This window comes from Mus caroli, chromosome 11 (assembly GCF_900094665.2).
Source record: "Mus caroli chromosome 11, CAROLI_EIJ_v1.1, whole genome shotgun sequence".
Lineage (NCBI taxonomy): Eukaryota > Metazoa > Chordata > Mammalia > Rodentia > Muridae > Mus > Mus caroli.
The window spans coordinates 104,521,103-104,536,217 of NC_034580.1; the positions used below are offsets into that span (position 1 = coordinate 104,521,103).

At 40.3% G+C, this 15,115-nt stretch overlaps 1 protein-coding gene across 1 annotated transcript in view; it reads left to right on the plus strand.

The window, feature by feature from the left end:
* Cep112 (centrosomal protein 112) overlaps nt 1-15,115 on the plus strand; it is a 370,253-nt gene that overhangs the window by 137,580 nt on the left and 217,558 nt on the right. The gene's annotated exons all lie outside the window — the stretch shown is intronic.

Below are 15,115 nucleotides of genomic sequence, written 5' to 3' on the forward strand. Positions count from 1 at the left end.
ATACTGTTTTTCTTCCTATGGGTTGCAAACCCCTTCAGCTCCTTTCAGTCCTCCTCTAACTCCTCCATTGGGGTCCCAGTGCTCAGTCCAATGGTTGGCTGTGAGCATCCACACTGGTATTGGTCAAGATCTGGCAAAGCCTCTCATGGGACAGCTATACAAGGCTCCTGTTAGCAACCACTTCTTGGCATCCACTTCTTGGCATCAGCAATAGTTGCTGGGTTTGGTGGCTGCAGATGGGATGGATCTTCAGTTGGGGCAGTCTCTGGATGGCCTTTCCTTTCTGCTCCACTCTTTGTCCCTGCATTTCCTTTAGACAGGATCAATTCTGGGTTAATATTTTTGAGATGGGTAGGTGGCCCCATCTCTCAACTGAGGGCCATGCCTAACCACTGGATATGGTCTCTAGAGGTTCCCTCTCCCCTTTGTTGGGTGTTTTATCTAATGCCATCCCTGTTAGGTCCTGGGAACCTCTTGGGTCCCTGGCATCTGGGACTTTCTAGTGACTACCCTCCTGTCCCTATCCCCCACTGCTACACTCCTCAGTTCAATTTCCTGATCCTCTGTACATCTTCTCCATCTCCTCCCACACCTGATCATGCCCCCCTTTTTCCTTCTCCATCCTCTCTCCGTCCCACAACCCTCCCTCCCTCTATCTCCTGATCATTTTCTTCCCCCTTCTGAGTAGGACTGAGGCATCCACACTTTGGTCTTCCTTCTTTTTGAGTTTCACATGGTCTGTGAGTTGTATTGTGGATATTCCAAGCTTTTTTCCTAATATCCAGTCATCAGTGAGTGCATACTATGTGTGTTCTTTTCTGACTGGGTTACCTCACTAAGGATGATATTTTCTAGTTTCATCCATTTGCCTAAGGATTTCATGAAGTCATTAATAGCTGAGTAGTACTCCATTGTGTAAATGTACCACATTTTCTGTATCCAATCCTCTGTTGAAGGACATCTGGGTTGTTTCCAGCTTCTGGCTATTATAAATAAGGCTGCTATGAACATAGTGGAGCACCATGTCCTTGTTATATGTTGGAACATCTTTTGGGTCTATGCCCAGGAGTGGCATAGCTGGGTCCTCAGGTAGAACTATTTCTGATTTTCTGAGGAACCCCCAGACTGACTTCAGGAGTAATTGTACCAGCTTGCAATCCAGGCCCATACCTAAACATAATAAAAGCAATATACAGCAAACCAATAACTAACTCACTGTTTTTTATGTCAGAACCTCATCTAAGAAAGTTTTAGGTTTCTGGAGAGGTTTGGACATGGCAAAAATAAAAGGAACAAGCTTGTACATAAAGCCTTGCCCAGAGAGGAGACTTCCCGGTCTTTGCTTCCTGTGCTAGGATTGTCTGAGCTCTTGCAGCTTGTGTTTCTTTTGGTGACTGCTGTCCTCAGTGTTGCTGACATGTTGTCATGTGGTAAGGCTTCTGGCTTCATTTGCAGTAAGATGCAGTCTTTACATCTCAACACCAACATGGGGAATGCCACTCCACTAGTGGTTCCTAGTTCATTGTCCTTGCTCCACAGTCTGTCTCAGTGAATTCACTGAGTGTTGGCAGGACCTATCTTTGAAGAGATGTTGGGTGAATATCTTCTTCCTTGATGTCTTAGAAAAGCCATCTTTGGGTTTCTGACCCCATCAGTTCCGTAAGGGACATCCCTGAGGTCTTCATTTGTATACTTAGGTAATTTTTCATGACAGAAAGGTTGAAGCCAGAATGCAAGAAATGATTGGCAGAATGATGATATCTTCAAGAGTTGAAGCTTCCTAAGCTGTCAGTTGGGCTCTAGGCCCGGCTAATGGGGATCATGCCTGACTGCATGACATGAATGGTATGTAACAGCTGAGCCATTTTAGGACAGAAATGACAGGAATTGATGTAAAGGAGAACTTATATTTGAAGAGGAAAGCAAGATACTGCAGAAAGCACTTGAAAAATATCATCTTAAATATAAGCTTTTTAAATAAATATTTAAAATTGGTCTTGTTGATCCTAAAAGTATTGAAATTAGTACTAATGAGTTGAGTATTTGAAGATAATACTTCAAATTTGAAACAAATAGCAAAGTCCATGTTTTAAAGTTCACTTGTTTTAATAATTATCCCATTTGCAGACCTTTATAATAATTTTGGATATTTGTATACTCAGCAGTTGGGAAATAATACCAGAAGTTATAAAGTGTTCACAGTCAGACTTCCAGAGTTAGGACGAGCATTATTTTTCCAGATCTCTTGTATTTTTTTCTCTTAGATTTCAAATTAAATCCCGAAATTATATGTACTATTTGAATATAAAGTAGTGATATTTAAGAGAATCACATTTGAGTCACTCTAAGACTGGATCTCAGTCTTTTTCATTGCTGTGGGACAGTTGTAGTGTAGCAGTGGTCTCTAGACATGTGTGCACATCCTCCCAGGAATACAGTGACCCCTGTTTGAGGAGCAGATTTCACCCAGAAGGGAGCCCACAGCATGTCCAGGCCCAATCCCAGAACAAGGGAATTTTCCAATGGGAAAACCACAAATCTTTGAAAAGTTTAAAATGAGTTAGGTTTATCGCAGTGTCTTACATTAGCAATTATTTATGATCTTATTTAGTCTAGAATTCCCAAAGCTGTAATTTTATATTTAAAATGTATATGTTCATTAATGTTATCTAAAAGAACCAAATACTTAAAATGTGAGTATCATGTGCTCCTATTGGGCAAATGATTTGATAGCTCCAAAAATAGCCATGCTGGGGTGTGCAGTAAGAAGTGAAGGACAAGGCTGGAAATTGCTCAAAGATTACTACTGAAGCTGGCACTTGATAAAGACACAGGTTTCAAATGTGGAGTGTTCTAAGCTTCATATTGCAGTTAGTCTACCTGTGCAGATGCTTCAAGCTTTGGGTAAAACATGGAACAGCATTCTAGTGGCATGCAAGAAAAAATCATCACCAGTACTGTGGATGCTTTTTTTTTTGAGAATTTTCATTCATATGTTTAATGAAATGTGGTCATATATACTCTTTATTTCTTCCCTCCAACTTCTACCATATACCCTCAACATTTCCACTCCCAGCTTTATATGTATATATGTGTGTATGTATATATATATGGTATCTGTGTATATTGTATGTGTAAGTATATTGTACATGTGCCTATACATAAACATACACTAAGTCCAATTATTGCTGCCTATATGTGTGTGAGTTTAAGCAACTTTATTTATTTATTTATTTATTTATTTATTTATTTTTGGTTTTTCAAGACAGGGTTTTCTGTGTAGCCCTGGCTGCCCTGGAACTCACTCTGTAGACCAGGCTGGCCTCGAACTCAGAAATTCATCTGCCTCTGCCTCCCAAGTGCTGGGATTAAAGGCATGCGCCACCACGCCCGGCTTGTGTGTGGGTTTAGAGCCATCCACTAGAATATGGGAAACCTACAAGTAGCTATGCCCTCAAAGTGATTTCCCCACTCCCAGAAACACTGCCCTGCCAACATCCCCTCACTAAGGGGTGGCAACTAAAGATCACCTAGTCCATCTGTACTGGGAATTTTACCGTCTTGATCTTGTACAGGTAACCACAGTTGTGTGTTCAGGATTGCATTAGCCATGTCCAAAAAACAGTGTTACATAGCACTCATTTCCAGCTTCAGTTCTGACTGTCTTTCTGCATTCTTTTCCATGATATTTCCTGAGCCTTGGTGGTGGGACTAATGGAGATGCCGTGTTACAGCTGAGCACTCTGGATCTTATTCTCAATATTTATCACTCCATTGATTGCTGTGTCTTCAAAAGAAGCCGTTGTAACTGAGGTTGCGAGAATCACAGGGTCCATGGTTATAAACATAAGTATGTCAAGCACCTTGACACTATGACCACTTAGCAAAGCCCAGCCATGGGCTTTGACCAGGATTATCTATCGTCCCAGGCATGAAATGCTCTGCTGTGTAAGAGGCCTCCGATTTGATCAGATAGTGGTTAATTACCCCACCGCAGTTGTGCCACTGGAATACCAGTAGATAGTCTTGCCTGCCATATTGGTATTGTGGTCTGAAGAGTCCAGTGCTAGGTAAGTCCATTGATGTCTTTTCCTCCCTAGCCTGCAAAGCACTGTGAAAACTAAATTGCTCAATTCAGAAATACAAAGAGTACATCTCTTAAAATTTTCAATCATTACCTATTCTAATTGCTCTTTGAAAGCACATTAGTGTGTATTAATATTGAAAAAAATGGAGTCCCAATAAAAGCTTTAGAGTTACTGTATCTCAGAGAATAGATACCTGAAATCTATTTCTATGCAAATTTTATATAAGCATTAGCCAAAATTATAAATATAGAATTTTCCTATGGTAGCAACTTTCAACTTGATTAATTATCCCATTAAGATTTTTTAATTACCTGCTTTGCCAGGCCTTAGGGTTCACGTGATAGTGAGATTGAAGGCTGGATGACTAAGTGGAATCAAGCTAGAGAGACATGATAGGATTCTTATCTAAGGCAGTGTCTTGGAGACAATAGATCAGGTAGGGAGAGGAGAGACACCCAGAGCTATGGTTTGATGTTTCACTAGACATCTAGGGATTAATGCCACTGAGTTATGTGGTCATACAGGACTAATATTCAAAAGAAAGTTCTCCATCTCCATTAGAAATAGCTTGAGGTCACAAGCATGGATTGTAATGGATATCAGTGTGGTAGAAGCAGATGAGAATCAGCAGGTAAGCCATGCTAAACGGAAGGGGAGAGAGATAGAAACAGAGAAAATGGTCAAGAGAGAGAAGAAGAGAACTAGAGCAAAATAATCAATAGAGTGTAAAGTCATACTTGACATCTAGGTTGCTGAGGGATTTGAAATGAACATGTATTTTAAAACAGCCCTAGCCATACTAGGCTATTTATTTTGAAACTCCAAGGTGGGTATACAATAGTAGGCTACTGTACCAGATGAGGGTGTTGCCTCCATAGTTCTGCAGGTGGACATGGATTTAGAGATTAAGGAGTCCTGTAAGGAACCAGGAAACAAGGCTTAGATGAATGAATGAAGCTACCAGGGCCATTAGTTACTAAGGAAGGCTTGGATGGCGAGTAGGCATATTAATGATGTAGGGAACATTACAAACGCCTCACTTAGCCTCCCTTGTCCCACTGTTGCTTTGAGAGCATCAAGGTTCCACATGGAACTTTACCCAAGTTGGCAGCAAGAAAGAGTTTACATCTCCCCCAGATGAACGTGCTTGACTGCCAGCATTACTCAGTAAAGTGCAAATTCAGATCTAGCAAGAAAACAAAGCAGGCTTTTCCAGAGTTTGAGGAACCAAGAACATAGGGAGAACGAGCAGGACTAATTGACAAGCACTAGGTGGAAGTCCTTCTCTGAAGGGCCCCTGTCAGGCAATTTAGCAAGTGGAAGAAGCATTACAAGTGAAGGAAGTGCTATGACCTGGCTGTTTGTCTGCATCTCTACTCAGATGATAGAGCATGCCTTCCAGAACTGGGCAAGTTCTTATGAGGTGAAAATATGAACATTGAACTGGAAAAGAATTATTCTAGGGGCCATGTTATAGTAGTTTTTTTTTAATTAAATTTTTCTCATGAGCTGGAATCCATTATACTAGAAAATGAAAATGTTATTGTGTGAAAAGAGAATAGAAGGAGAAGGCAGAGGGATTTTCAGGAAAATGAATTTCTAATAGCATGCCAACTGGAGGCTGTCCAGAGTGTTGGACATCTGGAGTGGTGATAAGGAGCCCAGCATTAGGAAGATACAGACAAGCCAGAGGATGTTTTCAGGAAGCTTCAGTCTGTTTGAAGTTGTCACTAAGGCCATTCACACCAAAACTAGAAGCACCTAGAGACCTGGAAGAGAAAAATGGGCCCTTCCTTGGGAAAATAACCCTCAAATTTTCCCTATCACAGAAAACTTGGGGGCAGGTGGAGGCTGCTAGACCAACTACTTAAGCTACACATCATTTGCATCAACTTTCTGTTTCACAAGCATTCTGCTTGGCAACACTGTTCCCTCTACCAGGCCCCAGCCCCTACCCTGGTACCCTGTCTGCAGGGCAGCTGCAGTGAGTGTTGCAGGGCTGAGCTGTCAAAGCTAGAAGTTGTATCCTGTAGCCTTTGACTAGCTGTGGCCATGTCAGATTCCAGAAGAAGCAATGATAGATAGATTGCTGCTTGTGGGGCAGTGGGAAATTTCAGCATCTGCTTTAGAAAGATGAACATGTTCATTAAAATATGATTTTGTTGTATATAAGAATGTATCCATTTTCCATTACAAATGGCCTAGTTTTTTTTCTATACATTATTTTGCTTGAGAATGGGAATTGAGCATATATATGTTCAACCCTGTTCCACATGTTCTAGGAGGAGATACTATGATCTCAGTCTTCACAGATGGGAAGCAAACCCAAACAGTTTTTCTTATCTGTAAAGATAGAATTGGAGCCCAAACCCATCTTACTGCATCCTCCTCCCCATGAACTCTTTCTCACCTGAACCACATCGTGGATATAAATTACACAGATAGCGATTGGTGGGAGATGTTTCTGCTGCTACTACGCACTAGAGATTTGTGGTTAACCTTCATAAATATTGTGAGGGCAGTTTCACAGATCAAATCAAATTGACATGAGAGAAGTCTTTGGATGAGTGGATGCCCTGAGCCCTTCCTCTCTTGGATGTGAGCAATGTGCTCACCAGCATTTACTCTCAGCACCACGAGCCTTTCTTTTAAAGTAAACTGATGTCAAATTGTAGTTGAGGCTGCAGTGTTTTCTCCTCTGCACCTCTGTCTCTTCAGAACCCTATGGTGGCCTGTGGTTGTTTAGATTGAGCTCTGGAATGCTTTTAAACATTAATTAGCTTTGACATGACTTGTGCACAAATTAATTATTCAGGCACATATTGTTCTGAGTGCATGAAAAGAAGGAAGCTGTAGTGGAACACATCCTAACTACCACATGTGAACTGTAATGTTACAAGCAATCTGACTATTAAAGAACAAAAGCTGGCAGCAATAGCTGCTCTGCCTTGAGCCAGTCCCACAAAATTAGCATAAATATGTGAGGTAATCAGAAGAGTTTGGGACTTCCTAGCAAAGTGACCTTATTCTTATCTAGTTCTAAAAGAATGTGAAATAAACTATTCATTTAACCAAGTATAAAAATATGTCTGCTATGCAGTTATCATCATGTGTCATTAATCTGAAAATACTGCAGAAGCTCTGACAAATTAAAAACACAAGGATGTGTCTGCAAGGGTTTCTGCAGCCATTACAAAGCCGCTTCACCTCTTAGGCGAGCTCTTTTATGGCAACTTCTTGCTCAGTGTACTGACATCTTCAAAGGCTTTGACATCTGTCGGCCTTTGAACTACCATTAAAAAATATTATCCCATTTCCATTCTTTTATGCCCATTTTTTTAATTATAGCCCTTCTTTCAAGTTGGGAACATGGTTGGTTTAAATGATGCTGTCCTTTCGTTTTCAGCCACCCAGCTGCGGTTTGAATAAATTGATGTAGAATCAAAGGCGGGACTTTAAAGGAAAAAGGTTTGATGGACTTGGACTCCGAACCAGATGAGGTTTTATGATGAAAAGGGTTTAATCCCAGCACAGGCATCGCTTCTATCAGCTGAACACTACAAAGCAATTCATATATATAGGTTCCCGCGAAATGATCTATTTTTTTTAACAGCACAGATCTCTTCAGGACTTGCAAATGTGGCATTAGCTAATATTCAGAGAGCTGATTCCCTTTCATCCACCAGAAGCTTATGATTATGGTACAGTTCTCGAATTGGAAATGAGAGCTGCAACACAGATTTAAAGCTGTGCTGTCTGATTTGTATTCAATATACATGTCACTGCGGGACAGGCTAGTCTGGGCCAAGCCGGTTCAATACAAGGAAAAACAGTTTCATCATCTGAGATTCTTGGTCGGAAATATCACCAGTTAATTAAAGCAGCAGTCCCATGACTATTAGCGAGGTGTTTGGCTGATTGGAATCTCTTACTATTTGACAAGAAGGATTTGGAGACCAAGCCTCTGCTGTTTCATAGTCTTCTTGCAGTGTTATTGTGTGCAAGCATATTTCAGGCTAATGAAGTCAAATCGATGAACTCAAACTATTTTTAAGGGGAAAACAAATTTAAAACACTTACTTTGCATTAAATAGTTTTCCTTATCTGATTATTGATCTAGAAAAGAAGCCATTTGTGGCAACAGATTCTAACGTTGTCCGTAGACTACTGAATAATAAACAGTACCTTGAGCTATACAGCTAAGTGAGTGAGTGAGTACTTTAGGAAAATTATAAATATATAATGTAGATTTGAGTCTACTTTAAAGTCAAAACTGATTCTTTTAATGTTCTGGGATAAATAATAATGTATTAACAAATTTTCTCAAGATAATGTGTACCTGTGTTGTATTAGTAATTTGTAATCTATTTCTCAGAATAATATGTGGTTTTTTCATTTCCTTAGAAGATTTGGTGTTGTTTGATGATACATAACTAATAATTCTGTAGTACTTTTCATGTTCTTAAATAGAACTTCAATTTTAACTATAAATTAAACTATGAACCACAGTTAGAACAAATTCTTAATGAGTATAATGTTAAATTAGCAGAGCATAAACCCTTTGGAAAAACTTGTATTGGTGGAAGTCAATGGGATACCACAGATTCTAGAATTCTTTTTCTTTTCTCCTTCAAAAAAGGAAGGAATAAAACACTTGCGAGCAGACTTAGCAGTGAATACATTGTATCTAACTCACCTTCTGCAGACACCTGGTGTTCACTGGATCTCTCACAAGTTAGAGCTCTCATGGTGCAGCCCTCACTGCTTTGCCTTTAGGCCTCTTTAGGTCTGGGTGTCACTCACTGACTACAACTAGGCCACTTTCCATCACAATTCTTCCCTTGCCTGGGTTGTCTTCCCTGCCCACCACTAACTCCATCCTATTGACTGACTCCTGGGTCTTCCACTGAAGCCCAAGTTTCCTGCTGTTTCCTCTTTTTCATCTTTCTTTTGTATTTTGCCACTAGCTCTGTTACCATTCATTGTTGGAAGCCAAGCCCTTAACTTTTTCTCTCCTCATGCTTCTAGGAAGTGGTCACCACCATTTCATTGATCTTAAGAAACAGCTAGGTGCTAAAACCTCCAGTTGCCCATCTCTCTTTTCAAATATCTATTGGTCCTTACCATTCTGTTTAGCCCCCTTCAGCAACCTTAGCCTCCTTTCATCCACCCTGAACTTGCTCATGCACATCTTCAGTCTACAGTCCTGTCCAGAGATGAATGATGGTATATTCAAACTCAGGGTAACCTTGGGGTCTTGTTTTTTCCTTTCTTTTAATCTACTGGTAAATGCTATAGGTTCAGAGCCCCACATAGATCTCCTGTCCATTTACTTCTGCGTGTTGCCCTAGTCTAAACCTTCACATTAGCTTCTGATTTTCTTACTTTCTTATTCATTTAACAACAGCATAATGATCTTTTGTGATCATTTTGTATAGATATGAAAAGCCATTGTATAATGATCTTTCATATAAATTGGATTAGAGAACTCTTTTGAGTAAACTCTCCTACTTGCTTGTATTTAGAATAACCCCCAAATTTCCTAGTATGGCCCATACATTCTATTCTTCATGATCAGGCTCTGTGGCTACCTTCCAAGCATTGTGCACTCTTCTCCACCATAGCAGATGCCAGTGTTGGATGTTTGTAATTCTGTGTGTGGTAAGACTTTTGCCAATTCAACAGATACACTAAACAAGAACCTTAGCACATTTCCTTACTTCTGTTCATACTTTACCTAAGAGATTCTGTGTGTGGACTGTGGCCACAGCAAACATCTGCAGATGATTCTCTTAATAAAGAGATTCAGGATTGTCAGAATGACAGCAAAGCTACAGTATCTTTGCTCATTGGCCCAGGCCTAGCAGTTGAAGGAAGGTGTAGCGCAAGCAGCAGCAGTGACAGTTTGCTGTGCTCCTACAGAAGCCACGGTTCAGTCTGGGCTTTGGGTGTGTGCTCTCTGCTGGGTTGCAGTGTTGCTGTGCTCACCATTGCTGTCTCTCCAGCTTTTACAAAGATCTTTAAATGACAGAAACAAAGTGAACCCATATCAGCTCTACTATTACTAGTTACGTGTCTGTCTTCCAGAGGAGGGACTGGAGCTTATCATTTTGCACCATGAGCAACTCCTGGAGGCCCTAGTCTAAGTGTTGCTTCTTAGTCAATGAACATGAGCCTAAAGCCATAAACTAAAACAAGCATTCTGAAGTCATTAGGTTAGGTCTGAGCTTTGCTTCTTTCTATATTATAGTTCATAAACTTCTAGATATCTGAAATATGCAGAACACATTAACTAAATCACCAAATAACAATGAGTTCAGAGTACTGGCTACCATTTTGGTAGTAAGGTAAAATGAAAGAATATCTATCCAAAGTGTATGAGGGCATCTTTAGTTAGGTTTATTAATGGATAAAATGGAAAAATGATTAAGATTCACTTAATCATGGCAGATAAAAGACAAAGGAGCTCAAATATAAATAAGGTGTGGAGTATAGTTTTTAAAACAATGAAGGTCTCTGTGCCATAGAAAAGAAAGCTAAAACCATTTTAAGAGGGAACAATGCGGGTGGGGAAATTCTGCCTTGCAGAGGAGGCTACTCTGTGGGCACCAGTCTTCTAATGGATTCTTACAGTCAGTATACTTTTTCTCCTTTAATGTTTTCAACAAGTACAAAATTATGTACATCCATATAATTTCTCCCAGTAGAAGTTATCATGCCAATAGGAAATGGGGACAAAGGTCCCCCATGCTGAATGTCACAAAGACTCTTCAAGAAACCAATTGTGATATGACTCCTAGATGTTAAAATGGCACTCTATATGGCTTTCAAGTTTTTTCAATTGTTTATATTCTCATCTTTAAAATGGGGTCTGTTATGAAGAATGTCTTTAATTTTGTGTTGTCCTTGTGATCATGGACATTGATGTGGTTTTGTCTTAGAGACGTTTTAGGTATAGCTCTGGTACATAAACTAAACTCTGTGTGGAGTAATAATGCTCGCATGCATTGAAGTGTTGCCACGCAAGGACAAATGTGGCAACTATGTCATGGTGAAGAGCTGCACCACAGGACCTCGCTTGTTCTTTTTATCCATGTCCAATGGGTATGATGTTGTAATTAGGGATAGTTATTTGGCAAAGAGAACAGAATCTGAGATCATCTTCAAGAGCTCCTTTAACTCTTCTCCAGGCAATAAATTAACTTTCACGGGGGAAAATAATAAGACGGTTGTTTGAAGTTACGTCTGATGGCCAAAGGGAAAACATGCACACATGCTTGCATGCCTGAGTGTGTGCACTGCCCCTCCACACACACACACACACAACCCTTGTTTTGTTTCTGCCTCTAAAGTTAGTGTGTGAACTTGGCTATGTCTATTCTTATAAAGATGACACAAAGGAGAAAAATCTGTCAGCTATAATAGAGTCCCATCGTGGTGGCTTGCAGGGGCTTTTGATTTCCTCTTCCTATTTTTGTTTTCACAAAAATTTATCACTGTGTTTGAGATTGAATTCATTTTGCAGTTGCTAAATGCTGTTCGTTTGTTAGCCAGTGATTGTGGTCTGAGTAATCTCAAGATTTTATTACTTGAATAAGAAAAGTTACGATAATTAACCAGCTGCAAGCACTTGATATCTGATGGGCGGGTCCACATCGGGACAGAGCTGTGAGCGCGCCTTGCCCTCACAGCAGTCTGTGAGAGGTCGATAGTTGTTGCCCTTTTGTAGTGAGTGACTCAAAATCAGAGGCTGAGGACAGACAGCCCCTTTCTGGCAAAGAGCCCACAAGCTCCTGAGCAAGGTTTTCAGCAGTAGCTTGTTATCACTGCCCAGGGAGGACGAGTTGTACATGTGGGGTTGAACTGTACACACTGTTCTTTGCAGCACCTCATCTACTTCTAGGAGGCAGCTTCCTTTTATCAAATTTCCTTCCTTTGCTTTTAAAATTATTGACTTAGCCTTCTTTTACAATTTTTATTTATTTTAAATGTATGAGTGTTTTGCCTGAATGTATGTCTGTTCTTCATGTGGAGGTCCGCTGCCCCTGGAGGTCAGAAGACGTCATTGCAGCCCTGGAACTGGAGTTATGGAAGTTGTGAGCTACCGTGTAGGTGCTGGGAACAGAACCCAGGTCCCGTGCATGAGCAGCAAGTGCTCTTAACTGCTGATCACATGTCTACTTTCCAATCTAGTATTATGACCCTCTCAAATAGTATAATACCAGGAGATTTTGTGATCAGAATCCTTCTGCTCCCAGTCTAATTTACAGAAGAGACTTTGTTTAGCTACTTTTTTGTTTAGTTTAGCTTTAATTTGTTTTTGTTGTTTCAAAATATGCTGATGTCTCTGAGTCTTGATTTACTCTCTTTGGACATTTATTGGCACCATTCAGTGGTAGTAGTGGGGTAAGTGCCATAAGCCCCCTGCTGTCCAGCCTTCTGTCCCAATATTAAATAATTAGATTTCCCACTTCTACTGTTAACAGTGCTATGCTAAATAATAGTCCTAAACTTGTGTATCTTGTTCTGGTAACTTTAGCCCGTTACTAGAGGTCCTTGTTTCTATCCAGGTTGAGGATAGGAAAGCTGTTCTTTGTTTCTTGATTCTCTTCTATCTGTGCGGTCACTTTCAGTGTGGACGTTGATAACAGTTACACTTTACTTTGCACTCACAGTGGAAGCATGATTACTTACAGGAAATGAAAGCAGATGCACATACTCATAGGCAGAGGCAGACACATCTCTCTGCATTCTAGGGCACTCTGCTTTACATAGCAAGTCCCATGCCAAGCAGGGGCTATCACATGAGGAAAAAATGTGAAAACAGGGTCTCGTAGTAGAACATGTGTTTCACATGCATGAGACCCATGCTAGATCTCCAGCACCAATAAAACCAGAAAGCAGTATGTAAGTGTTGTATTATTAGCTGGCAGTTTTGAAATGGTTGTTGAACCATCACTTTCCTCTGTGAAATATAATATTATGGCTATTGGACCATTCACAAGAAGAAGTTTTGTACCAGAGACAGGAGATGTTATGGTGGTCTTGTCTGACTTCATCTGTGTTGGTTTCTAATGGCCCATCTTGGCATACCAAACAGACCTGTTTCATAGTCTTATACTTTTCCTTAGTGGTATCTTTCTTTTTCTTAGATTGGAATTCACTGTTGATATCTGTCCTAGTTTGCTTTACTGCTGCTGTGACTAAACACCACCAAAACCAACTTGGGGATGAAAAGGGCTTACTACATCTTAAAAAGTCAGCCGAGGTCATCATTGAAGCAAGCCAAGACAGGAGCTCAAGTCAAGAACCTAGAAGTGGTAACTGAAGCACAGAACATGGAGAAATACTGCTTACTGGTTCATATCCAAGTTCATGTACAGCCATCTTTTTTATATAGCCCAGGGGTGGTTCTCCACACAGTAGGCTGAGCTCTCCCACATCAACCAACAATCAAGAAAATGCCACTACACTGAATATGGACCAAAATTGATGGAGAAGTTTTCTCAATTGAAGTTCTCTCCTCCCAAGTGACTTTAGTTTCTGACCTAAATTAAACAAAACACCATCACACTTCAGATGAACAACGCTAGTTTCTAAGATAGACATGGAAGTTTTACAAACAGCAGTTGGACTATTTTTGTTTGTACTGTGGTTTAATTCACAGTGAGGAACAAAGGTCTCAAATGTAGAGTTTTACTGGAACAGTTGTACAGAGACAGGTTGCAGAGAGAGAACATGCTAGACTCATGTAAAGACAAGCCAAGCCAGAAGATTAGAACATATTGCCAAAGTCAGTATGAGGCCAAACTAGAAGAGAAGCCAGCTAGGATCAGTCAGCTTGAAGATGAGTTTGAGCCAGAACAGCAGGGGTGAACAGAAAGAGCTAGAAAGGGTCCCTGTATTCAGCAGTAAGTCTCAGAGGATGAAAACATTCTAGACCTAGATTAGATTGCATGGAGGCTAGAAGCTTCCAGGACTAGGCCTGGGTTAGCAGGCAGAAGCAGTAACCCTTAGAGATAACAATTATATCAGGGGAATAAAAGCTACTTTTACAAGAAGCTATCCAAAACTTTCAATCCAAGTTTAAAAGCAGAACTTTTCAAAATTAAAAACAAATTGAAATAATTTCATTGGGAGGATTAAAGCAAAATGTATATACTAAAATAGAATTGTGAGCTAGAAAATAATCTTGAGAGGCCAACTAGAATGCAACATGAAATCAATGGAAGGCATGGAAAAGCAGGAGCTGGGAAGTACATGAGACGGATCCTTTACTCTGATCTTGGTTTCAGAAAGAAAACAAAACAAGTGTAGTATTGCTCTGATTGGTGCTTGAGAATTTAAAGGAATTGATAAACGAGACCAAGATACAGACCTGGAAGAAGCAACAAACCCTAAATAGATGAGGACTAAATCCTAAGCCCATGACAAACCTCACAAAGAACCAAGTGCAGAAGCCAAAGAAAGCACTTGAAAACAGGCAAAGCTTCAAAAGAATGGAATGAAACCCACAGAGCCAACTTGAAGCTCTGTACTCAGTGGTACCCTGAACTTGGTAGCAGGGTGTCAGGAGGGGATTGATTCTGACCAGAGGCTCAACACGTGGCTCTGCATTTGAGACCTGTGTTCCTCACTGTGAATTAAGCCACAGTAAGAACAAAACCAGTCCAGCTGCTGTTTGTAAATGTAGAAGACTGGCATAGGAGCCTTTAAAGGCTGTAGGCCAGCACCTTGTTCAGGCCTCTGTTATCCTGTTTCCACTATATGAACAGTGTGCTTATGGATCAGTGGTTAATTTGTGGAAGTTCATTCTCTCCACCATTTGGGTTCTGGGGCTTATATTTAGGTCATCAGGCTTGGCAATAAGTGCTTTGTCCCTGAGCTATCTATCTCATGGTCCCAGAAGTTCTTGGTAAGGATCAGTAAGTACTAACTTTTCATTTATATTTTAAATCTGGCTTCTTTACATCATGAGCATTGTTAATAAGGAAATTTTAAAGTAACGCTTTAATATTGTGTTGATA